The sequence below is a fragment of the Mytilus galloprovincialis genome, chromosome 11, assembly GCF_965363235.1.
Source record: "Mytilus galloprovincialis chromosome 11, xbMytGall1.hap1.1, whole genome shotgun sequence".
NCBI classification, from domain to species: domain Eukaryota; kingdom Metazoa; phylum Mollusca; class Bivalvia; order Mytilida; family Mytilidae; genus Mytilus; species Mytilus galloprovincialis.
In genome coordinates, this window is record NC_134848.1 from 14430759 (window position 1) to 14458220 (window position 27462).

Sequence of the window (27462 nt, forward strand, 5' to 3'; positions counted from 1 at the left end):
ATGTAAGTTGAGTATTATTAGAACTGTGTTTTTGCAATTTCTAATATAAACATTAATAGTGAATGTGAAACTTCAAGACAAAAAAAAAAGATAGATACTAGTACATGGACGGCAGAAACGAATCATAATTGTGACTGTTAAATGAACAGAGAACATACACTGCAGACACAAAGAGATATATACACAGACGACAGGTAGGAATCATAATTGTGACTGTAAAACGCATCTTCCTCCTATGAAGGAGAACACACACTACAGACACACAGAGATACATGTAGATATAATATGCAAGAAGGAGTCATTATTTTAACGGTAAAATGAATCTTCTTTCAATGAAGGAGTACATCATTATACTGCATTCTAATATGACGTGCTTCTTTAGCTTTATAAAGAAACCATACTTTATTATCCAATAAAATTAGTTTACACATGCGTATATTGACTAGGTCTTTGGTATTTGGTTGAGACAGAGCCCCAGGGCACTATGTATTCCATTCTTATATTATTTACATCTGCCAACTTTAATACTGTAATGGTACGACTCTACCTTGATTAAATACCAAAGACCTAGTGCTCTACCCTGCGTGCTATATCCCGCTCTACGGCTCTACGTTGACCAAATACCAAAACCCTAGCGCGCTACCCTGTTCTACTGATCTTATGCTTTCTTATAATCATTATAACACAACTGTCATTTGAAGGGAGGGTCAGTCTTTTAAGACTTAACATTCGATTTTTTTTTTGTTTCTTACAGTCATACAGGACATACAGGAGCCTAATCATTAGCATGGATAAAGTGGAGGATCCAATGAGTAATTAGATGGATGATCAACAGAGTAATAAGGGGGATGATCTAGCGAGTAATGAGATGGTGGATCTAGCGAGTAATGATGTGGAAGATCTAGAGAGTAATGAGATGGTGGATCTAGCGAGTAATGAGGTGGTGGATCTAGCGAGCAATGAGATGGTGGATCTAGCGAGTAATGATGTGGAAGATCTAGAGAGTAATGAGATGGTAGATCTAGCGAGTAATGAGGTGGTGGATCTAGCGAGCAATGAGATGGTGGATCTAGCGAGTAATGATGTGGAGGATATTACGAGTAATAGTACCGTACACATACAAAATGAAACTCAGGATAGGGATACACTTCATGAATGTGACATTTGTGGTAAAGAATTTTTTCGAGAAAGTAATCTAAAAAGACACATAAAAACACATTCTAGAGATAAGTCTTATAAATGTGATATATGTGCTAAAATATTTTTTAAGCCTAGCCGTTTACAGATTCACATGAAAATACATACAGGTGAAAAAACCCATGATTGTAATGTATGCGGTAAAGGGTTTAGTCGGTTAGGTCATTTACAGAGACACATGAGAACACATACAGGTGAAAAACCCCATGATTGTAATGTATGCGGTAAAGGGTTTAGTCGGTTAAGTCATTTACAGAGACACATGAGAACACATACAGGTGAAAAACCTCATGAGTGTGATGTATGTGATAAACGGTTTAGTCAGTTAGGTCATTTACAGAGTCATATGAGAACGCATATCGGTGATAAACCTCATAAATGTGATGTATGTGGTAAAGGCTTTATTAGGCGTCATGAATTACAGAATCACACGAGAACACATACGGGGGAAAAACCTCATGAATGTGATGTATGTGGTAAAGGCTTTATTAGGCGTCGTGATTTACAGAATCACACAAGCATACATACAGGTGATAAACATCATATATGTGATGTATGTGGTAAAGGGTTTAGGCAGCGTGGTGTCTTACAGATTCACATGAGAACACATACAGGTGATAAACCTCATGAGTGTGATGTATGTGGTAAAGGGTTTAGGCAGCGTGGTGACTTACAGATTCACATGAGAACACATACAGGTGATAAACCTCATAACTGTGATGTATGTGGTAAAGCGTTTAGTCATCGCAGTAGCTTACAGAGACACATGAGAATACATACAGGTGACAAACCTCATAACTGTGATGTATGTGATAAAGGATTTATTCAGCGTCGTGATTTACAAAATCACATGAGAACGCATACAGGTGATAAACCTCATAAATGTGATGTATATTGTGAAGGGTTTAGTCTTATGGAGGATCTAGTGAGTAATCAGGTAGAGGATCTATTAAGTAATGAGGTGGATGATCTAGCGAGTAATAGTACAGTACAAATTCAAAATGAAACACAGGATAGGGATACACCTCATGAATGTGACGTTTGAATTAAAGATTTTTTTTCGAGAAAGTAATCTTAAAAGACACATAAAAACACAGTCTGGAGATAAGTCTTATAAATGTGATATATGTGCTAAAATATTTTTTAAGCCTAGTCGTTTAAAGAGACACTCAAACAGGTGAAAAAAACCCATGATTGTAATGTATGTGGTAAAGGATTTAGTCAGCGTAGTAGCTTACAAATACATATGAGAACAGACTCAGATGATGAACCTCATGTTTGTGATGTATGTGGTAAACGGTTTAGTCAGTTATGTAATTTACAGAGACACACGAGAACACATACAGGTGATAAAACCTCATGACTGTGATGTATGTGGTAAAGGGTTTAGTCGCCTTTATTCTTTACAGATACATATGAGAACACACACAGGTGATAAACCTCATAAATGGGGGGGGGGTAAATTTTTCTAATTTCAGATTTCAGAAATTAAAAAGAAAATTACCTCAAGTATATTTTTTTTAAAGGATTAATATTCAACAGCTTGGTGAATTGCTCAAAAGAAAAGAAAAAATATTTTAAGTTCATTAGACCACATTCATTCTGTGTCAGAAACCTAAGCTGTGTCAACTATTTAATCACAATCCAAATTCAGAGCTGTATCCAGCTTGAATGTTGTGTCTATACTAACCCCAACCGTTCAGGGTTCAACCTCTGCGGTCTTATAAAGCTGCGCCCTGTGGAGCATCTGTTCCATTCATTTGTTTATTTCTTAATTTGAGTGAATTAACATTGCTACAGTAAATGTTAATTACTACACTTCCATACCACAACAAATATTGTATTGGTACATGTTTCACTTATATTTGTATCCATATAACAAAACAAAAAATGAAAAGGAATAATTTTGCAATACCTTTTGAATACTATAACTAATTAAGTAGATGTTGATAATATCTGCTAGACATGCTTGAAATTCTATCAGATTACTTTTGGAGCAGTTATGAGTCTTTGAAGCATGCTCACAAAGGTTCTTTTGGTGAAATCATTTTCATATTGGTCAAAATTTTTCTTTGCCTCGACCAGCTTTTGAGGAGATATAATCAAAGAATTGATATAAATCAGCATAGAGGTTTACTTCCTAGCTCATTTAGCCCCAAGCATCATGTCAGGCATTGCCATTACTAAAAACCAATAAATGTATTCTAATCTGAGGAACAATTCGACATATTAACAAAAAAAAATACTAATGATACTGACGATCCACCACAAAGTAATATAAATAGAACCATACCAGTAGTAAGCAAATACATATAAAAAAGATGTGGTATGATTGCCAATGAAACCATTCTCCACAAGAGACCAAATCGACACAGAAATTAACAACTACAGGTCACTAACGACACTGTACGGCCATAAACAACGACCAAAGCCAATACCGCATAATCAGCTATAAAAGGCACCGAAATGACAATATAAAACAATTCAAACGAGAAAACTAATGGCTTTATTGATGTTAAAAAAAACTAAAAAAAAAATAATATGTAACACATAAATAAACGGCAATCACTGAGTTATAGGCTCCTTATATCATGTTCTCAAAATCTAGATATCATCTCCCATTTAGAAAAAAAACACGAGAAAAAAATGAGCCTATTATGTGTTGCTCTCTTAGCTACAAAATGTATCCAAAATCAAACTTTCGGACGTAGAACAAATTCTACCATAATCATTTGGGCCACCCTTAAAAAATTGTTTGTTTGGCATTGCCGACTCACACCATCAGCAGGTGGGTAGGTAGGTAGGGATTTTTTTTTTTTTTTTACATTTAAAAACTTTATATATCACAACCATGGTGACTCTAGATCACAGCCAAAAGCAGTGCAGCATTGTTGTGTGTACAAACTTATGGTTTCTTTGATAGGGGTTAATGTCACATTCTACAACACATGGATAATTTCATGTCAAACATTCAGTTTTTTGGAGGAGTAAACCAAAGTACCCAGCAGAAACATATCTGTGGTAGGGAACTGACATTAACCATGTAACATGTTAGACATGAAAATTGAATCTTAATTGTGGGACTGTCCATTGAATAGAGGCTTAATGTCACATGATGAAATTGCCTTCGGTTTGGTAAACTTATCATATTTTAATCAGTTCGACCACTACAGTTCCTTGTACAAATAGATGTCAGATTTAAAGCTTTGATTGTTTGCTTGTTTGATGGGATTAAAAGTAACTTTCTACACCATATGGGCAAGTTCATTACAGTCAGTTTTATTGGTGGACGAAAGTGTAGTGCACAGAGGAACCTTATTATAAATGTCATGACAATCTAACCTTAATTTTGTGAATGCATACATGTACTTATCCCTAGAGGTGATAAGACTAGCATTGATACATGCAAATTTTGCGGAACTACCAAATGGTCAAAGCCACTACAGCCCCTGATCAGCTTTGAGAATAGCAAAATATTACAAATTTAGAAGGTTGGCACAAGAACAGTCATGAATGCCTCACCCTGGCAGGGTGTTTATACTGCATTTGTAATAACCGCAGTAAAAGTATGATAATTTCAAAATATAAATATGCTGTAGGACAGACAATTTTTACAGATGATTTAAAATAAATTTTAAGGTTGTTATGATTGTTTGATTGACAGGGTTCTGGACATGCATGACATAAATACAGTTAAATTCATGAGCCCTTGGTTTGCTTAAAACAATGGAACACTACCAGTAGATATATTTATAAATATGTTGCCGTCCGATATCTTTTCTGTTTTAAGAATTATCTTATTCATGTTAAGAAGAAAGAGAGGGGTTGGGTTCATAAATTCTTGACACACAAAAGAGGCTAGTCTTTGAAATATGTATGTTTTGTACCAGGCTAACCTCTACTGGTACAAAACTACTATAAACCTGTAAATCTTTGACCATATTGGTCTTTTAGCTTTGGTGCTTTCATGCAGGTACACCTTTCAGCCATCAAGCCAATGCATCATCATCTTGAATCGATATAAGAAGATGTGGTATGAGTGTCAACGAGACAACTCTCCATCCAAGTCACAACTTGTAAAAGTAAACAATTATAGGTCAAAGAATACATTGTTTTGGAATTTACATGGCAACATGCTTTGTTATCTGGTTCAAGGAAAATTTGTCAATGATAGATTTCACATATTTAAGAGATCTTTCAGAGGTTAAAGCCACAGATGTTTGTTCTGTCATGTCTGGGTGAAAAGCTTCTATCTCATGATGTGAGGATGTAAAGCAGACACCAAAAATTACAGTGTCACTGTCTGCTTTACCAAAGACGACATTTGAGTTCTATACAAGGCCTATCAGAACATCAACCCATGTTCCATCTAAAGAATAGGTGAACATCTTATTTTTATACGCCCGTAAAAATTTTGACGGGACGTATTATGGTATACAAATGTCCGTTGTCCGTCTGTCCGGCGTAAACATGTCGCACCGTAACTTGAGAACGACTTATCCAAATTTCATGAAACTTTATATAGTTGTTTCTTATGATGGTCAAATGATCTGTATACTTTTTGGTGAAAATAAGATTTTAAGACATGTCACGCCGTATCTCAAAAACGATTTATGATTATTGCTTAAAACTTTACACACTTCTTTGTTATATTAATCTAAAGATCTGTATACTTTTTGGTGATGATTCAAAATTTCATTTTTGAGTTATTGAGTATTTTGTAAAAAAGGGGGAGGAGTTTTTTACATGTCGTGCTGTATCTCAAAAACGATTTATGATTATTGCTTAAAACTTTACACACTTCTTTGTTATATTAATCTTAAGATCTGTATACTTTTTGGTGATGACTCGAAATTTTATTTTTGAGTTATTGAGTATTTTGTAAAAAAGGGGAGGGTTTTTTTTACATGTCGCGCCGTATCTCAAAAACAATTTATGATTATTGCTTGAAACTGTACACACTTCTTTGTTATACTAATTTAAAGATCTGTATACTTTTTGGTTTGATTCAAAATTTTATTTTAGTGATATTTGTAAAAAAAAAACCAGGGTGGGGGGTTTCACATGTCCCGCCGTGTCTCAAAAACAATAAATGTTTATTGCTTAAAACTTCCTCAGAAACTATTTATGATTATTGCATAAAACTTCCACACAAGACGTCGGGCGTATTATGCGCTCATGGCGCAGCTGTTTATTAATAAAATGTTCCTCTCCCTTGACTAGAGCATAAGTGGATGCTATCCACTGCCTGTCTTTTTGACATTTTTGGCAGACTTTTATCGAATCTATGTCATTCAAACGCTTGCTCTGAATACAGTGTACAACAAGCACTTTAAAGATCATGATTTGAAATAAGTAAAGCCCGGAAACAAACTCCGCAGATATGATCAAAATTCCGGCGGTTTTCCGATTTTTTTAATACAAAAAAAATACAAATTTTGAAACACCAATAAAATTATTCGGGCGGCAAGTTTTTCAGTGGGTCGGGCGGCAATGCCAAACAAATGAAATTTTATTTTAGGCCCTGGTAACTAATGTAATTACTGTCTCCTCCATGCCTGTCTTGAACATAAAAAAAAAAAAAAAAAAAAAACACTTCTAATGCTCAGATTGGTTGTCACCGTGCAACACAGTTAATAACACCATATAGGAAAAACACAGAACTCCTTTTGTGTCATAAGACACTGTCAAACATCCAAACATACTATCCACACTCATCTGTGTCCACACTTGTGATATACATGTATGTAAAAATAAAACTGACAGATCAGTTCTCAGTAAATTTAAACCTAATGCCCATTCCCTTGCAATTCAGAAAGGGGGCACTATGTACCAACATTGAAAGAAATCAACGCATTTGCTTATCCTGTAACAGACAAGAAATTGAGGATGAATACCATTTCTTCCCAGTCTGTCCATGCTATTTAACATTGAGGGATACCTATTTACAAAATATTAATACTTATCTTAATTTCAATTCTATTAAATTGCATTCAGATATATATAACACAGAGGCATATAACCACACTTTTGAATAGCAGTTTTTTTATTAAGAAAATCTGTATAATTTATATTTTTCTAATATGTCACATACTATTTTTTTTTTTTTATTATTATTTTGTTCATAACATGTTCTTGGATTAATTTGCACTTCTCATAAGTGCAAATTGGAACCACACTTTTTTTTGTCATAGAATCATCACATTTGGCAATAACGTACCTCTGGGGATAAATAACACAATACAAAAATAAATTTGATATGGCTCGCCCGGTTCGGCAACTGGAGCGAAAACAGTGACAAAATCCTGTAGGATATTTTTTTCTCCCATAGGATTTTTAAAAATCCTACAGGATTTTGAGAAATCCTATAGGATAAAGTCATAATCCCGTAGGATATTTTAAATATCCTATGGGATATATAAATCCTATCGGATTTATTTATCCTATAGGAAAATTTATCTCCTATGGGATTAAATTAATATCCTATGGGATTTAAAATCCTGTAGGATTTTCAAAAAAAGTGTTAAATCCGATAGGATTTTTTTTATCCTATAGGATTATCATGAAAGACTTTTTGACAGAAACTCATGAACTATAGAAGGAATAAACGATTCAGGGAAAGACTGCAAAATGGAACCACAATTCAAAATGTTTGTGTTTACTTTGCCTTTGTTTTATTTTGTTTCTAAGGAAATTGCTATGTAAGCTTCTTTGTTTATTTAAAGAAGCCAATTTTGAGATACAAAGTGAGAAACAAAGCTTTTGCGATTTCATTTCCTTATTTACAACACTAGAGTTTACAGACTATCATTATACCTTGAGAGACATATGAGAGTATGTGGCGTTCGTGGAGTTCTTCAAATTCGATTACAGAAGTAATATAGAAAAACTCCAAGGGGTAAATACTATATTACGTTTTTAAAAGAGAATATAAATCATAACTGTCTTCTATGAACGATAACTTTAAAACTGATGTCAATGCTTTTTAACAATTCATCTTTATTCAACAATTGAAGATGAATACCATTTTATTGTATAATGTAATAAGCAGTGATGTAAGAAATATAATTCACAATGTGCATGGGAGAACTAAATAATTTAGTTAACTTAATCATATGACTCTAAAGCCCGTTCTGTCATTATTAAGAGACGCTAAAGAACTGGACAACTGTGGAAATATAAGACTTTAAGATTTGGAAATAAATGAAATTGGTGTCACAAATGGTATGTCTGCTTGTATTTGATTTTTTTTATAAATATATATGATGCTCTTATACACAATTATTAATGGTTGTTTTACTTCGCTTAGTTATAGCATTTAACAAATAACTTTTCGTATTCTTATTTTCGGCATCAAATAAAATTTATAATGGAATATTTTTTAAAAGACAAGGAAAATGAAAAAAAAATATATACAACAAAAATAAGCAAAAGGAGATGTGGTATGGCTGTCAATGAAACACCTATCCACAAACGTTGAAATTGAAGTAGCTGTAAGAAATAAATAAGTCATATTTACAGTCTAAAAATGTGTTTAGCCGGGGCCTGAACATCAAATTACACATATCTATACTCGTAATGCATTTGTAAACAAGTTCGTACCCTAAATATGTTCCTCTCCTAAACATGTCGAGGAAAGTGTTTAACCCTATATGTATTTAACCTGACCACATGTTAAAGATAAACATGTTTGGTTCTGCCTCTTATAAATAAGTGAAACATTCTCAGTAAATCACATCAGAACTTAGATCAGACTAAAACCTCACTTAAACTGAATATATTTGTTTTTGTAGAAGTGCAAATTGGAACCACACTTTTTTTTGTCATAGAATCATCACATTTGGCAATAACGTACCTCTGGGGATAAATAACACAATACAAAAATAAATTTGATATGGCTCGCCCGGTTCGGCAACTGGAGCGAAAACAGTGACAAAATCCTGTAGGATATTTTTTTCTCCCATAGGATTTTTAAAAATCCTACAGGATTTTGAGAAATCCTATAGGATAAAGTCATAATCCCGTAGGATATTTTAAATATCCTATGGGATATATAAATCCTATCGGATTTATTTATCCTATAGGAAAATTTATCTCCTATGGGATTAAATTAATATCCTATGGGATTTAAAATCCTGTAGGATTTTCAAAAAAAGTGTTAAATCCGATAGGATTTTTTTTATCCTATAGGATTATCATGAAAGACTTTTTGACAGAAACTAATGTCCCTTAGGATATTTTTTTCTCCTAAGGGATTTATTTTGTCCTGTGGGATGTTTTTTCTCCCATGGGATATTTTTTTCCCCTACCGGATTTTTTTCTCTCCCTTAGGATAAATTTTGTCCTGTAAGATATTTTGTTTTCCCTTAGGATTAACTTTGTCCTATAGGATTATTTTTTCTCCCATAGGATTAAATTTTGATACGTTTTGTCATCTAAGATGGATTCGTCAGTTTTGTTGGTATCTTACAAACGTTAACAATTGTTGCTACATAGATATCGATCACTACGTAGCTACTACGATATTGAACTCAACCTTTGTATTTAGCCTAGCTGCTACATAGATATTGATACCAGGGATCAGTTCAATATCGTAGCAGCTACGTAGCGACTATGTAGCTGCTATCAAAATCTAAGTAATAACTAGTCTATAGCTACACGTTCAATAGTCAATATCTACGTAGCACTACGTAGCTGCTACGATATTGAACGCGTCCCAGGGTCGGGTTCAATATCGTAGCAGCTACGTAGCGGCTACGTAGCTGCTATCAATATTTATGTAACAACTAGTCTATAGCTACACATTCAATAGTCAAAATCTACGTAGCACTTCGTAGCTGCTACGATATTGAACTCGATCCATCTACGTAACCGCTACGATATTGAACACGACCTTGGGTTGTGTTCAATATCTTATCGGCTATATAGGGCTATGTAGATTTATGACTTTTGAACGGGTGGCTAGCCTAGCTGCTACATAGATATTAATAGCAGCTAAGCTAGCTTCTCGTTCAATAGTCATAAATTTACGTCGCACTACGTAGCTGCTACGATATTGAACGCAACCCTGAAAAGGGTCGTTATAGGTTCAATAATTATCGAAACGGATACATGGAAATATTACTTTATAGGATTGTGCAAATCTTGCCTTCGTATATGGTTTTCATGATATTAATTATTAATGAGTCTGTTTAATAAATGTTGTTTGTTTTACGTCCTGTGGCAAATATTACATGTTTGTTCATAACGAGAACACAATAGGTAGGCTTTTCATAGCAAATATAAAAGGTCGACTGAGAGAATGGACATGGAACTTGGAATGGTAATGCAAAATGAGGATATATTGAATAAAAAACAGAGCTGCCTCAACTAATTGTGCAAGAGTACCAAATGTGCAGAAGTCTTCGGTGCACGAAATCTATGCTTAAATCGACCATCGTTTTTCAAGTACAGTTTTTAATAATATCAACTGGTTAAATGCATTTTGATGGCTTAAATAAAAGGGAGAGTTCTTTTAGATTGGATTATTTATAGCACTTTAGTTTTTTTGGTATGATACTATATTTCAGATTTCTCTTGGTTATGTTTTTGCACTTAGTGCGGGAAATCGTGGGTTCAAATCCCGGCCTGGTCAATCCAAATACGTCAGCATTTAAAATTGCTGTTCCTCCGCTAAGCAAGTGGAATTAATAATTTAATTACACCTCTCCTCCATTACATGATATATCTGTAAAAAAAGACTGGTATGCTCGAGTGGCTAAATGATGTCCAAATGCGGAGTGTTACCTTGTGAACTAGCACGTTAAAAATCTTTCTCGACACTATCAGTCTAGAACAGGGTTCATATTCAGTATAACATTTGGAACTTGAATTTGTCTCTGGACAGGTCTGGATATAAGGCATATTCAACGTTCATTATATATCTACTAAATCGTTAATAAATAGAGAAGTATTTTCCTTGTACTGATTTTTGTTTCATGTACTTGGTTTGATTTCCACGAATTGATATTATAAAAATGGTATGGTTAAACTTTTCACAAAATATGTATGTGCCTTTTGTGATATTTTTAATGGCAGGTAATATGAAATTAGCTCCTTACTTTATTTATACATGGAACGTTTTGTTTGGCTTGATAAGGTGTATAGGGATCTCTCTATAATAAAAAAAAAAAAAAAAAACACCAAAAGACTGTAAAAAAAAACTTTCAATATCTTGATTGTCTGTGTTGTTGGGTTGTTGTCTCATCAATATTTACTCTTAATCCCTTTTTTCGAACCCAAAGGGTAGACTTGAGCACAGAAATATTGTCCACTCTTGACTTCATCAGCTCGACTTTCGACTTAACCTTGCTGAAAAAGTAAAGCCCCCCCCCCCCCTATTCCTACCAACGTGAAAATTAGTTAACAGACTAAGATGGCCACTACGATGCTTTATGCTGTTGTTTTTTAATCGCTGCCTATTGCAGCTATCATTTCCGGTTTTGGACAGAATAAAAAGTAGATGTGGTTCGATTGTGAATGAGACAACTTCAAACTATTGCTTTCCACCAAGGTCCACATGAAGCTGATGAACGCAAATTTATATAAAAAAAAGAAGATGTGGTATGATTGCCAAAGAGACGAATGACATAGAAATTAACAACTATACATGTAGTTCACCTTACGGCTTCCCACAATGAGCAAAGCTTTTGTATCTAATTTTATTTTATATGATTAATGTATTGCCTTGTGTCGTCTCTTTTGTTTACTAGTATTTTAATGGCGAAAAATATTTTTTTTAAACAAATGTGCATGTGTAAGCTGTTTTGTGATGTTCTATTCTATCAGGAGTTTCAGAAAAGGGGGAATAAAAACAATTATGCCAAAAAACAGTTTAACTTGCGAAGATTTCTTTGGTATTCAATGTTACAAAAATAGTTATTCTTTTGTAGATTTAGAACTTTGAACACAATTAAAAAAATGTCTATTGAAATTGGTAGATGGCAAAATAGTTAAAGAGAACATTTTATTTATTATATATACTTTATGTAAAATTAGGTGAAATTGAGGACGAGTTTCATTATAAAGTTAAAACAAAACGAAAAGTGTATTTAACGTTTTTTGTAAATAGCTTCTCAAATATTGAATTGATTTTATCAAAACAAAAAGTATAAGATCAAAAATTAAATTTTCTATCAAGATTCTTTATTTCTTATAAAACCAAGTTTAATGGTACAAGGAACGATATTTTTACATATAATAACATACAGATTTTGCGCATGACAAGTTTGCACAAAACGAGCAACAAGAATGAGAGATTGGGGATCAACCTGGAGAACATACGTCTATATTGATATTTCTAATTAATTTACACAAATTTTTCAATACACGAATATTTTTTGAAATAAATAAAGTGCCGAATGCATATCTATACCACATCTTCCTATATCTCACACTCACACCACATCTTCCTATATCTATAACTTGCCTTGGGTATACTTTTTATGTCCCTATTCGTACAGGAAGTCCTGTGTTGTTATTTAGACGTACCGAGGCGATCCACAATATCTGACACACATTTGCAAAACAGGTCATTTGTAATATAAGCTGGAAAAATTTCATAGTTTTAGAATAAAGCGGAGCATCGCAATTGCGTTAAAAATTAATATTTAATTTCCTACCAAAAGATACTGTTTTTTGTTTTCAATTCTTTCTCAAATTTAGATATAGAGTTGACACTGCAATGTTTTGTATCAGGTTTATTCCACTCATGAACTATAGAAGGAATAAACGATTCAGGGAAAGACTGCAAAATGGAACCACAATTCAAAATGTTTGTGTTTACTTTGCCTTTGTTTTATTTTGTTTCTAAGGAAATTGCTATGTAAGCTTCTTTGTTTATTTAAAGAAGCCAATTTTGAGATACAAAGTGAGAAACAAAGCTTTTGCGATTTCATTTCCTTATTTACAACACTAGAGTTTACAGACTATCATTATACCTTGAGAGACATATGAGAGTATGTGGCGTTCGTGGAGTTCTTCAAATTCGATTACAGAAGTAATATAGAAAAACTCCAAGGGGTAAATACTATATTACGTTTTTAAAAGAGAATATAAATCATAACTGTCTTCTATGAACGATAACTTTAAAACTGATGTCAATGCTTTTTAACAATTCATCTTTATTCAACAATTGAAGATGAATACCATTTTATTGTATAATGTAATAAGCAGTGATGTAAGAAATATAATTCACAATGTGCATGGGAGAACTAAATAATTTAGTTAACTTAATCATATGACTCTAAAGCCCGTTCTGTCATTATTAAGAGACGCTAAAGAACTGGACAACTGTGGAAATATAAGACTTTAAGATTTGGAAATAAATGAAATTGGTGTCACAAATGGTATGTCTGCTTGTATTTGATTTTTTTTATAAATATATATGATGCTCTTATACACAATTATTAATGGTTGTTTTACTTCGCTTAGTTATAGCATTTAACAAATAACTTTTCGTATTCTTATTTTCGGCATCAAATAAAATTTATAATGGAATATTTTTTAAAAGACAAGGAAAATGAAAAAAAAATATATACAACAAAAATAAGCAAAAGGAGATGTGGTATGGCTGTCAATGAAACACCTATCCACAAACGTTGAAATTGAAGTAGCTGTAAGAAATAAATAAGTCATATTTACAGTCTAAAAATGTGTTTAGCCGGGGCCTGAACATCAAATTACACATATCTATACTCGTAATGCATTTGTAAACAAGTTCGTACCCTAAATATGTTCCTCTCCTAAACATGTCGAGGAAAGTGTTTAACCCTATATGTATTTAACCTGACCACATGTTAAAGATAAACATGTTTGGTTCTGCCTCTTATAAATAAGTGAAACATTCTCAGTAAATCACATCAGAACTTAGGTCAGACTAAAACCTCACTTAAACTGAATATATTTGTTTTTGTAGAACAGGAGTTTAGTATCCCATAAAACATAAATCATTATATAGAGACCTAGGCAGCAAAGATAGTCATTAGAATCTTTTTGCATTTGCCTGTGTTCTATCCTTTTAAAAACCTTGCGGTGAGGCATGGTTTCTGACATCAGAAAAAAAAAGTGAAGTATAGGCCACTGGACGTCAAGCAACCAAGTATTAAACCTCACCTTTCCGTGAAGTGTTTACAATTATTTGTATTTTTAAAATAAAAAAAAAAGGATAAACATTTCCAAAAACTGAAAATATTTGAGAAGACGCTATTACCTTAGAAGTAAAAAATTTACCAGACAGAATAAACACGGCAGAAACAAACAAACGAAAAAAAACCAAGAGAACAATTTGAAATACCATATACATGTTAAAATCGGTATATACAAGCGGATTATAAACGGGACAGGGTTGAGCGAACATGAATTTCTACTGATTACACTAAAGGTGGCAATCAACCGATTGAAGCACGTGTCGAGAAAATATTAGATAACTTTCTAATTAAAAATGACATAATTATAAAATTTGATTTTATGATTTTTTACAAAGTCTTTTTCTAGATGCCATATCCGTTGTGATAGTATCTTTCCATCAGGTCATAAGTGTACAATTTTGTTCTTAGTGCACTAAGGAGGTCCTTTGTAGTATTTCTACGAATCCCATGATTTACATGTATGCTGAGGGAAAAGTCGCACATGTTTTTATAAGTAGGACGAAAGTCACAAAAATGTAATCAAAGTGTACACGTTGGGAAAAAGTCTGTGAGAAAGGTTTAAATAATTTTATTTAACATCTTCATATTTTTTTCTGCGAAATCATAACTTTGCTAGCCGTTAAGACGGAACGATATTCCATACCGCAGATACCATTTAATGATAGACTTTGTAAATTTTGTAGTTCGAACTGTGTGGAAAACGAAATACATGTTTTAATGGTCTGTCTTTTATATACAGACTTCCGATATGAACTTTTTAAAACATCACGTGAACATATTAACTTTGACAGAATGAACACAGAGAAAAGATGTATTGCTCATATGAACTGTAAATACAAACAAAAGTTTTTAGCTCGTACAATAAATAGTTTTTTTATTAGAAGAAAAAAGTTTTTATGAAATTATGATTTACAAACAATATATCTTCAGTATTATTTTTGTCTTTCTTTGTGCATATTTGTTTCTTACATAAAGGTTACTGTGATGTGTTTCAAATAAAATCCCAAGTTTATATACCTTTATTTTCTTTTGCAAAGATAATTTCAATTGACAATTTTATTATAATATCCATCATCAGAATATTAGCATTTTAATAAAGATTTTATTCGTTTATTTTGTTACTTATATCAGGGACATATAATACATATGTATTATATGTCTCTGCTTATATCAAATGTGGATATTATTTTAATTTCATAAAAGATTTACTAAACAAATCCTGGATTTCATTGATAAAGATGTGTGTGACTATACAAATCCTTGTTGTAACTAATTCATAATTGTATATATTTTAATTAATTTTATTGTAAATTTATTGTCTCGTAATTTTATGAAGGCTGGCTATCGATCTTTGTTTTAACTGTAAGACCAATGTGCGACACTATAATGAAATAATCATTATATTCATCTTTTATATTTAATCTCAATTACCAGATTAAAATTTCACACCTAATTGAACATTGCAGATGTACGCTGACCACTATGTGTATATACCAAGAAACTGCTAGGTGTGAAAATAAGATGTGTCAATTGTATGAGGACCTGTACGGGGGTCCTTAATTCTATAATTGTTCAGTCTTTTTCTGTGTTCTTTATATATATAAGCACTTCGTCATTCTCTATTCCTTATCTTTTTCTCTATGTTTCTGTAGTCATTATTTATTTTCCTTTATTCGGCACTTTTAACCCATTATTCACTATTCATCGACCCCATCCTGGCCCTCTTTTTTAATGAACCGTTAGCAAATACGTCTCGAAGGTGGCAGCATACATCACAGTCCACGACATTATAAACTAGTAAGGCACACATGCTGCTGGTGATCAACCTTTGATTTATAAACTAGAATAAATATACTAAAAAAAATTAAAGATAATATATATTTTTTACAATTTCGCTCGTTTGTTTTTTATCGACAAATGGTTCAGTTTTTTTTCGCAGTTTTAAGTAACGTTATAATATATATATTTTATAGAATAGCTTAAAAGCAGATACATATCTTTATTTCGTGTCAAACCATTTCTTGGAACTTGTGAAGCTTTTTATGATAAATGGAATATTTTTTTTCCCCGATTGACCTATTGATATCCATAATTTGTTTTATAAACCAATTGAAATACCAAACACATGACGAAAAAACAGTCGCCGAAAAAACATATTCATAGTCAAACTGTTTGTACACACGTGCGTGATTAGCGGTCCATGGTTGAATGATCATGAATTTCAATCGATTACACAGATTGCAATCAATATTGAACGTGGCATGTGTCGATAAAACATTAAATTTTGTAATTCTTAAAGATGATATTAATATAAAATATTGAATTATTTATTTTGAAATAGTTTACTTCTATAATTCATTCCCTAGTACCAATTATATCATATCGCCTGGTCCCTTGTACTTGCATCACTTTTTATTAAAATGGTCACTAAACAATAATGAATAATAGTTCAGAGAAATGGTTGCTACACTAAACACTAAAATGCACTTTTGAACTTAAATTGAAAAAAAGCACATGAGATTACCAAAGGATAAAGGTTTCTGCTTTGAGACAGGCGATGGATGTATACTCATGACTTTTAATATCTCAACCGGCCCCTATTCCTTTAGCAAATGAGGAATAAACAACCACATTGCATTAAACAAGAGAAAACTCGATTTAAAAGAAGCCAGAGTCAAATGTAGAAATAGGTAACAGAAGAAACTACGCAAATGGCAATAATAAACATAAAATAACAAACGGACCAGTAGCAGTAACTCAATGCAAGCTCCATGTTTGAAGTACACTTATCGGTAATTTGTGTCATTGGTAGAAAAATTAACAATTCTTAAACAATAATATCTGGGAATATTTGGTCTGCTCCAATAAAATAATATCCTTACCTACTACAAAAACTATTCTCTGTTCTTTGGTTGAGTTCACAAATAGATTTTTCTCTAAGATATTTCATTCTCCCATAGGATATTTGTTTCTCCTATAGGATATTTATTTCTCCTATAGGATATTTCTTTCTCCCATAGGATTGTTAATCTCCCTTAGGATTTTTAATCTCCCTTAGGATTTATTTATTACCCTTAGGATTTATTTATTACCCTTAGGATTCTTTTTTATCCCACAGGATATTTTTTCTGTTATGAAATCCCTTAGGATATTTATTAATCCTATCGGATATTTTTAATCCCATGGGATTATTTTATTAGACTAATATCCTGTAGGATAAAAATATCCTATAGGAAATGCTTTTATTTTTCCTAAGGGATTTTTTTAATCCTAAGGGCGAAACTATATCCTATAGGATATTTTTATTCTATCGCTTAGGATTTAAATATCCTGTAGGTTTTAAAAAATATCCTATGGGATTATGACTTTATCCTATAGGATTTCTCAAAATCCTGTAGGATTTTTAAAAATCCTATGGGAGAAAAAAATATCCTACAGGATTTTGTCACTATTTTCACTCCAGTTGACGAACCGGGCGAGCCACACCAATTTTTTTTTTGTATTGTGTTATTTATCCCTAGAGGTACATTATTGCCAAATTTGATGATTCTACGACAAAAAAAAAGTGTGGTTCCAATTTGCACTTATGAGAAGTGCAAATTAATCCAAGAACATGTTTCATGAACATTGATAGTGAGTTAACCGTCTAGATACGGCACACATGTTTTTATAGTCTCTTTTTTTTTCGTGTGACTACCACTGCATGCATGTCACTCTCATTTAATTACAGTAAATTTAATAATTGTCAGTTTATTATCTCAATGGTGTATGCATGTATGCCATAATCATTTATTGTAAATGTGTTTGTACTAATAAATATTGTCTATATTTGTTTTTAAATATTCCTATACCTACAGATATAATGCTTACGGGTTATAATTCAGACTATAATTATTATAATAACCAAAGATGTGATCTATTTATCTGTAATAAAAACACGATATCCAATTTTTAATTCATATATACCAGGTGTGAAAAATTAGTAAAAGGGAAATACAAGAATTAAACAATATGAGTAATACAATTTCATATTAATTAATTATATGACTTTCAATTATGACTACGTTATGACATGTGTTTTAGTTAGAGTATTGCTAAAAATTTGTCATGTTATTGAGTTTTGTTAGTTTTCAACATACAGTATAAATAATGCTATGGCTGTTAATAAAAAAACACATACAACAAACACATAGATACAGTTGGCAGGTAGGTATGGCAAGCCGTTCTCGTCAAAACTATAATTGTTTAAACCCTTTTTTCGAAAAAAATACACACTGAGAATTAAAAACCTAAAATAACACACTGAGAAATCGAAATTACACACTGAGATTTAAAAAAATAAAAAACACACACTGAGAATTCAAAATTACACACTGAGATTTTAAAAAGACACACTGAGATGAAATAAATAGAAAAACACACACTGAGAATTGTTAATTACACACTGAGAATTGTTAATTACACACTGAGATTTCAAAAATACGCACTGAGATTAATATGCAAATTACTAATGAATATTCATGAGATGAATAATTCAACAGATTTATATCTTGATCTCAAGAACTCTTGTCATTATAATGAAATGCAATTCCTTCAACCAACATTCGTAATAAATTCCAAGACTTAACATCGCTCATATTCATAAGTGTGTTGCCTATAATTCAGATCATTACTACCAGTAATTAAACATGTGTCCCTTTTCAAAGTCTTCCAAGAATTTCCCTGATTTCGCTAGTTAATCTTTTATATTTTTGTTACGTTTATAAATATGCTATTATAGACACGATAATAGACACTTGAGTAAAAATTTCACTGCATTCTTTTGCAGATTGTTCCAATGGTTTTTTTTTTATAATTTTAATAAAGTTTTTCACCATTTGGTTATATTTTGTAATAAGAGTAAGTTGGTATTTTTCTTGTTCTTATATTTATAAAGTTTTTTTTTATAAATAATTTGGAACCAAATCGAAGGACTAACGAGTTTTGTCCCCTTGTTGTTTTAAGCTTGTAATAGATTCAGAATAAGTATGCTAATTAGATATGTGCGCATAAAAAGTGCGCACAATCTCTGTGTGTAATTTTAAATTCTCAGTGTGTAATTTCAAATTCTCAGTGTGTGTTTTCAGTTTATTTATTCTCAGTGTGTCTTTTTGAAATCTCAGTGTGTAATTTTCAATTCTCAGTGTGTAATTTTCAATTCTCAGTGTGCGTTTTTCATTTTTGTAATCTCAGTGCGTCTTTATGAAATCTCAATGTGTAATCTTTAATTTTCAGTGTGTAATTTTCAATTCTCAGTGTGCATTTCTCAATTTGCAATGTGCGTTTTGAAGTTTTTAAATCTCAGTGTGCTTTGTTGTAATTCTCAGTGTGTAAATTTTTCGAAAAATGGTTTAAACATAGTTTTGACGAGAACGGCTTGCCATAGGTAGGAGTCATAATTGTAAATTTAACACGAATATTCCTCCAACGAAGGAGTACCTCATAATGTATTATTCTTTGCCAGCTTGGAATGGCTATCATATTAACAAAATGACATACAATCACATGGTAGGAGTCATCATTTTAACTGTAAAACGAATATTCCTCCAACGAAGGAGTACCTCATAATGTATTATTCTTTGCCAGCTTGGAATGGCTATCATATTAATAAGATGACATGCAAACACATGGTAGGAGTCATCATTTTAACTGTAAAACGAATATTTCTCCAACGAAGGAGTACCTCATAATGTATTATTCTTTGCCAGCTTGGAATGGCTATCATATTAATAAGATGACATACAAACACATGGTAGGAGTCATCATTTTAACTGTAAAACGAATATTCCTCCAACGAAGGAGTACCTCATAATGTATTATTCTTTGCCTGCTTGGAATTAAATGATAAAACGTAAGTGTATTGAATCTTCGTTTAAGGTGGTATGGGTGTCTTCCTCCATCTTGGATTGTAAAAAACAGAGAACCAAAGGTCCAGATTTTCATCAAGTTAGCAAAATTTAATGCAGGAATGCAGATATTTTATGTGAATTTTCATTTAAAAGAACCAATTTATAAGAATATAACTTATAAATATTAATATTTTTGCAAATGTTGATTCTTTTTGGTTGTGTGGTTTTTTTTTTAAATTGGCATTTTAAGGGAAGGTAACTCTAAAGCAGTGCATTTTCTGAAGGATTCCTCATGGAATTTTCCTATTTTGTATTTTAGCCGGGGAAAACGTACGGTGACCCTATCTTTTCTTTTGATATTCTCAAAGCATTGTCTGAAAGCTATCTTTTCCTTAAGTATTTAACAATTCTATCATTTTGTTTAGTTTGTAATCACAAAATGGTGTTTTTTCCTGTATAATCCATACAAAATGTGTCATTTTGTCACGTCCTGTAGCTTGAGAAAATGCACGGTGACCTATCATTTTTATTATATTTTTCAACATATATCAATAGATACTTCGTTTTGGTAAAGTATTAACAAATTCTATCATTTATATTTTAGACTCCCATACCACCTTAAAGCAACAACCAGTTCCTGTGATTGGTGTCTTTAAGACTTAAATGTTTTTTCTTATGATTTTAAAGATAAAACTTTGAGGACCCAATCAAGCACCAACAACCTTCTCTGTTGCACATGACAATTATCATTCTTTATATTCAGTTCTTTTGGTTTTATTTTAGGACTTTTCTGTTTTGATGATGAAATGATATTTTGTTGTCATGTACTTCTTCATATCTTTGTGCAAGTTCATTGTTACAGTGAAACCTGATTAAACCGAACCCTGAATAAACCGGAAACCTGTCTAATCCAAACTTGTTCTGAAGACCAATCATATCACATTTTATGCATTGTGAACCTGATGAAACCGAATACCTGCCAAAACCGAACGAAATCTCAAGTCCCGAAAGGGTTTGGTTTAGTCAGGTTTTACTGTATAACATTTTTTACGACAAAGTTACTGTAACAATTCAATTCTTCATTCTATTTTAGTCCATATCTACAACACTTATTTTGATTTTCAAGGTGGACACATATTTATCTAGGAGTTTATTTACAAAATTGAGTATAATTATCTAAAGGAGAATACTTTCTTGCTCTAACGTCACCCACGCTGTTCCTACAACTTTTACGGAATAAAAATTCCTTCATAATGTAAGTTCCAAATGGAAAAAAATATTCTGGAATATTACTTCCACAGGAAAAAATGTTACAGTTACTGTAGATGTTCCTAACTGAATAAATAGTATGGAATATTTGTTCCATCAGGTACAGATATTATGACATTGTTTATAATAAAGTTTCCACTGGAACTTCTGTTAGGTGGAACAAATATACGTTGACACAACCCCTATGATTTAAAACAGAATCTTCGAAATTTCCTCCACAAAACAAAATAAAATGTTATCAAACACTAACCACTATAAAACTAATTTAGTATATGTTTTCCTTTTTGTTCTTATAGCTCTTGGTCATGTGCTTAGTAATATCTAGTATATTTAAGGATTAAAACAACAAAGTTATCTAAAAAAAAACCCGGATGTCCAATGTTACATTTTTGAACAACTGTGGTAACTCTTATCTATATAGTGATCCTATTTCTTATTCTCTGATCTTCCCGAAACTTGGCAGAAGCAACAAAGTGTGTCAGTTCTTGGTTAAATTAAAGCCGTTCTTTCGTCGAATTTCGTTTGACCCAGTGGCTGCATTGTAAGCTGGAATATGAAAAATGTCCAATGACGTTTTTCGTTGAATTAACGGCTAAAAGGTAGTTTTATAAAAGTAGCTAAAAATGTCTAAAAAATGTGAGATAATAATAACATCTACCGAAAGAACAAACATTTGCCTCATTGTTCGTGAGTTCAAAAATTGTAGATTCTATAAAACCATCTCTACACAGTCGTTTTTCAAGCGGTAGCCATTTTGTCCAAGTTGATATTTCATTTGTCCAAGCAATTAATGCGGGTTTGTTACCTGATGTTTCAATAAGTAATTTATAATTTACCAAAACAAGTTAGATACACGAAAAGAACATAAAGTCTAGATTCTTTTTTTATTAACTGCATGTTTGGGTCTTACAGGAATAAAATGCTATACGAAACATTATATAACAATTCAGCGGCATTATAGTTTAATTTGTACACATTCATACAGCGTCTAGAACCTAAAGATCTTTTTTTTTTGCACCTAAACAAGTGTGGACACATATCAGTGTGGATAGTATGTTTGGATGTTCGACAGTGTTTTGTATGACAAAAGAAGTTCTATGTTTTTCCCATATTATCAACTGTGTTGCACAATATGACAACCAACCTAAGCATTAGGAGTTGTTTATTAAATATTTAGTTTTATGTTCAAAACCGACATGAAAGAGACACTAATTGCATTAATTGCCATATGATTATGATAGAATATGTTCCACATCTTTCATTTTGTTTGCACCTAAACAATATCTACAAAATATATATTTAAGTCTTCAATTTTTCCTTAAAGAGACATACAAGAACAAACATATTTACTAGAGGTAAACCATATTAATAGTATGTACGAGGTAGAGGATTTAGTCACAATTAATGGTACTCAACAGGGATAAATAAGAACACAGGATGGTATGTACGAGGTAGAGGATTTAGTCACAATTAATGGTACTCAACAGGGACAAATAAGAACACAGGATGGTACGTACGAGGTAGAGAATTTAGTCACAATTAATGGTACTCAACAGGGACATATAAGAACATAGGACGGTATGTACGAGGTAGAGGATTTAGTCATAATTAATGGTACTCAACAGGGACAAATAAGAACATAGGACGGTATGTACGAGGTAGAGGATTTAGTCATAATTAATGGTACTCAACAGGGACAAATAAGAACACATGATGGTATGTACGAGGTAGAGGATTTAGTCACAATTAATGGTACTCAACAGGGACAAATAAGAACACACGATGGTATGTACGAGGTAGAGGATTTAGTCACCATTAATGGTACTCAACAGGGACAAAAAAACCAGAGGATGGTATGTACGAGGTAGAGGATTTAGTCACAATTAATGGTAATCAACAGGGACAAAAAGGAACACAGGATGGTATGTACGAGGTAGAGGATTTAGTCACAATTAATGGTACTCAACAGGGACAAATAAGAACAGAGGATTTAGTCACAATTAATAGTACTCAACAGGGACAAATAAGAACACAGGATGGTATGTACGAGGTAGAGGATTTAGTCACATTTAATGGTACTCAACAGGGACAAATAAGAACATAGGACGGTATGTACGAGGTAGAGGATTTAGTCATAATTAATGGTACTCAACAGGGACAAATAAGAACACAGGATGGTATGTACGAGGTAGAGGATTTAGTCACAATTAATGGTACTCAACAGGGACAAATAAGAACACACGATGGTATGTACGAGGTAGAGGATTTAGTCACAATTAATGGTACTCGACAGGGACAAATAAGAACAGAAGATTTAGTCACAATTAATGGTACTCAACAGGGACAAATAAGAAAACAGGACGGTATGTACGAGGTAGAGGATTTAGTCACAATTAATGGTACTCAACAGGGACAAATAAGAAAACAGGACGGTATGTACGAGGTAGAGGATTTAGTCACAATTAATGGTACTCAACAGGGACAAATAAGAACACAGGATGGTATGTACGAGGTAGAGGATTTAGTCACAATTAATGGTACTCAACAGGGACAAATAAGAACACAGGATGGTATGTACGAGGTAGAGGATTTAGTCACAATTAATGGTACTCAACAGGGACAAATAAGAACACACGATGGTATGTACGAGGTAAAGGATTTAGTCACAATTAATGGTACTCAACAGGGACAAATAAGAACACAGGATGGTATGTACGAGGTAGAGGATTTAGTCATAATTAATGGTACTCAACAGGGACAAATAAGAAAACAGGACGGTATGTACGAGGTAGAGGATTTAGTCACAATTAATGGTACTCAACAGGGACAAATAAGAACACAGGATGGTATGTACGAGGTAAAGGATTTAGTCACAATTAATGGTACTCAACAGGGACAAATAAGAACACAGGATGGTATGTACGAGGTAGAGGATTTAGTCACAATTAATGGTACTCAACAGGGACAAATAAGAACAAAGGATTTAGTCACAACTAATGGTACTCAACAGGGACAAATAAGAACACAGGACGGTAATAAACTGCATAAATGTGATGTTTGTGCGAGAGAATTTAGACTCAGTAGTTACTTAAAGAGACACATGAGAACACATACTGTTGGAAAACGTCACAAATGTGATTTTTGACCTAGAGAATTTTCTGGAGGTAATCAACTAAAAATACACGAGAGAACACATACTAGAGATAAACCTCATGATTGTGATGTGTGTGGTAGAGGTTTTAATCGGCTTAGTCATTTACGTGGACACATGAGAATACATACAGGGGACAAACCTCATGACTGTGATGTATGTGGTAAAGGGTTCAGTCATCATGGTAGTTTAAAGAGACACATGAGAACACATACAGGTGATAAACCTCATGACTGTGATGTATGTGGTAAAGGGTTTAGTCAGCTTGGTAGTTTAAAGAGACACACGAGAACACATACAGGCGACAAACCTCATGACTGTGATGTATGTGGTAAAGGATTTAGTGATCAAGGTAATTTAAAGAAACACATGAGAATACATAAGGGTGATATACACGAGAGAACACATACTAAAGACAAACCTCATGATTGTGATGTATGTGGTAAAGGGTTTAGCCGGCTCAGTCATTTACGAAGACACATGAGAACACATACAGGCGACAAACCTTATGACTGTGATGTATGTGGTAAAGGATTTAGTGAGCAAGGTAATTTAAAGAAACACATGAGAATACATAAGGGTGATATACACGAGAGAACACATACTAAAGACAAACCTCATGATTGTGATGTATGTGGTAAAGGGTTTAGCCGGCTCAGTCATTTACGAAGACACATGAGAACACATACAGGCGACAAACCTTATGACTGTGATGTATGTGGTAAAGGATTTAGTGAGCAAGGTAATTTAAAGATTCACATGAGAATACATAAGGGTGATTAACTCTATGACTGTGATGTATGTGGTAAAAGGTTTAAACATGGTAGTAACGTGAAGATACACATGGCAACACACACTGGCGAAAAACGTCATAAATGTGATGTATGTGAGAAAGGGTTTAATACGTCTTCCAATTTACAGCGACACATGAGAACACATACAGGTGACTAACCTTATGGATGTGATGTATGTGGTAAAGGATTTAGTGCGCAAGGTAATTAAAAGACTCACACGAGAATACATAAAGGTGATAAACCTTATGACTGATGTATGTGGTAAAAGGTTTAGTGCAGGTGGTGATGTACGCACACACTGGCGAAAAACTTCATAAATGTGATGTATGTGGTAAAGGGTTTGGTCATCATTATACTTTACTGAGACACGCCAGAACCCATACAGGTGCTTCACCTCATTATTGTGATTTATGTGGTAAAGGATTGAGTAGTCATTCTCATTTACAAAGACACATGATAATACATACAGGTGATAAACCTTATGACTGTGATGTATGTGGTGAAGGATTTAGTGAGCAAGGTAATTTAAAGACTCACATGATAATACATACAGGTGATAAACCTTATGACTGTGATGTATGTGGTGAAGGATTTAGTGAGCAAGGTAATTTAAAGGGTCGGCACTTAAAGTTAACCATCGAGGGACGTTAACCACCCAGGGTAGTAATGAATATTCATCTTTACCGGATGATTGACATCGATGTAAATAAAAACATGAGAGTGATTACCGTGTGTCAACGTCAGATCAAATTAGTTCAATTTAATTGTTAGAAATACTGTTTTCTGCTGAAAATTAAAAAATAAATAAAATTGAATTGAATGGAATGGAATTGAGCTATGTACAATAAGGTAAAGGGCAGTAAATATTAGCAATTAGAATTAGACGTTAGACAAGCATATTTTGTGTAACACTATGCAGTGCTTATACAATAACTTTAATATTCAATATAATGTTTATCTACAAATGGACAGTAAAGTTATTATATGTATTATAGTTTAATTTGCAGATTTATAATTGTTACAACGTGACTTAGTACATACATGTTTTGGCTTTAAAGAAAACCTATACTTTTGGCAGGTGGTCAGTTATATCACATTTATTGCTTTATATTAAATGAACTTCAATGCTCAGCTATGGGTGGTCAGTTAAGTCCTGTCTATAGAAGTATTTAAAGGCTTAAGCTATTGAAGCAAAAGTAATGTCCACCGTTTATAACTTTTGTTATCGTGTAGTGGTCAGTTAAGTCACGTTTGTAGAAATATTAAAAGGCTTACGGTATTGAAGAAAAAGTAATGTCCACTGTTTATAACCTTTTAATATATCGCTCTCGCTTTCACTAAAAGTTAGTACCCGTCGAAAGTAGAAACAAACAACATTCTTTCTAAATTTAAGTCACGTTTGTTAGAGTATAAAAGGACTGTCTTTCTCAGACAGTCCAGATTGTAATTTGATCAGTTAATAAAGAAACGTTTGTACCAGTTCAGCCATCGTTTGCTTTATACTTGTGCCTTGTCTAATTTGTTGGGTTGCTGACTAACTTGACATTTCGATAGTCTAACACCTGGGAATTGGTTGCCGTGTACCAGGATAACCCTTTTATTCGTAATCAGGTAAGCGATTTTTCTGATCTATTGTTACTTTCTCATAATGGCTGAGCAAGATATCGGACAAGCGTTTAATAACCTAGCTTTCCAACTGCAAGGGTTATAAAACAAATTAGGGGCACAGGGGGTTAATCAAATCATACCAAAATTTTCGGGGGATGCTACAAAGTTTAGGACATGGATCAAACAAATCGAAAAATATATTGTTTTGGCAGGGTTGGGCAGAAACGAAGCGAAAATGGTAGCATACCAAGCTAGTGACCCGCCGGTTAGTGATTTCATCCATAGGTGGTTAGAGCAAAATGGCGATGATGAAACTGTAGGGTGGAATGAGTTAAAAGCTCAATTAGTTGTGAGATTTTCGGAAGTAT

General features: G+C 32.9%; 1 pseudogene; it reads left to right on the plus strand.

The window, feature by feature from the left end:
- On the plus strand, nucleotides 1-25872 carry LOC143052045 (uncharacterized; annotated as a pseudogene).
- The last annotated feature ends 1590 nt before the right edge of the window (nucleotides 25873-27462 follow it).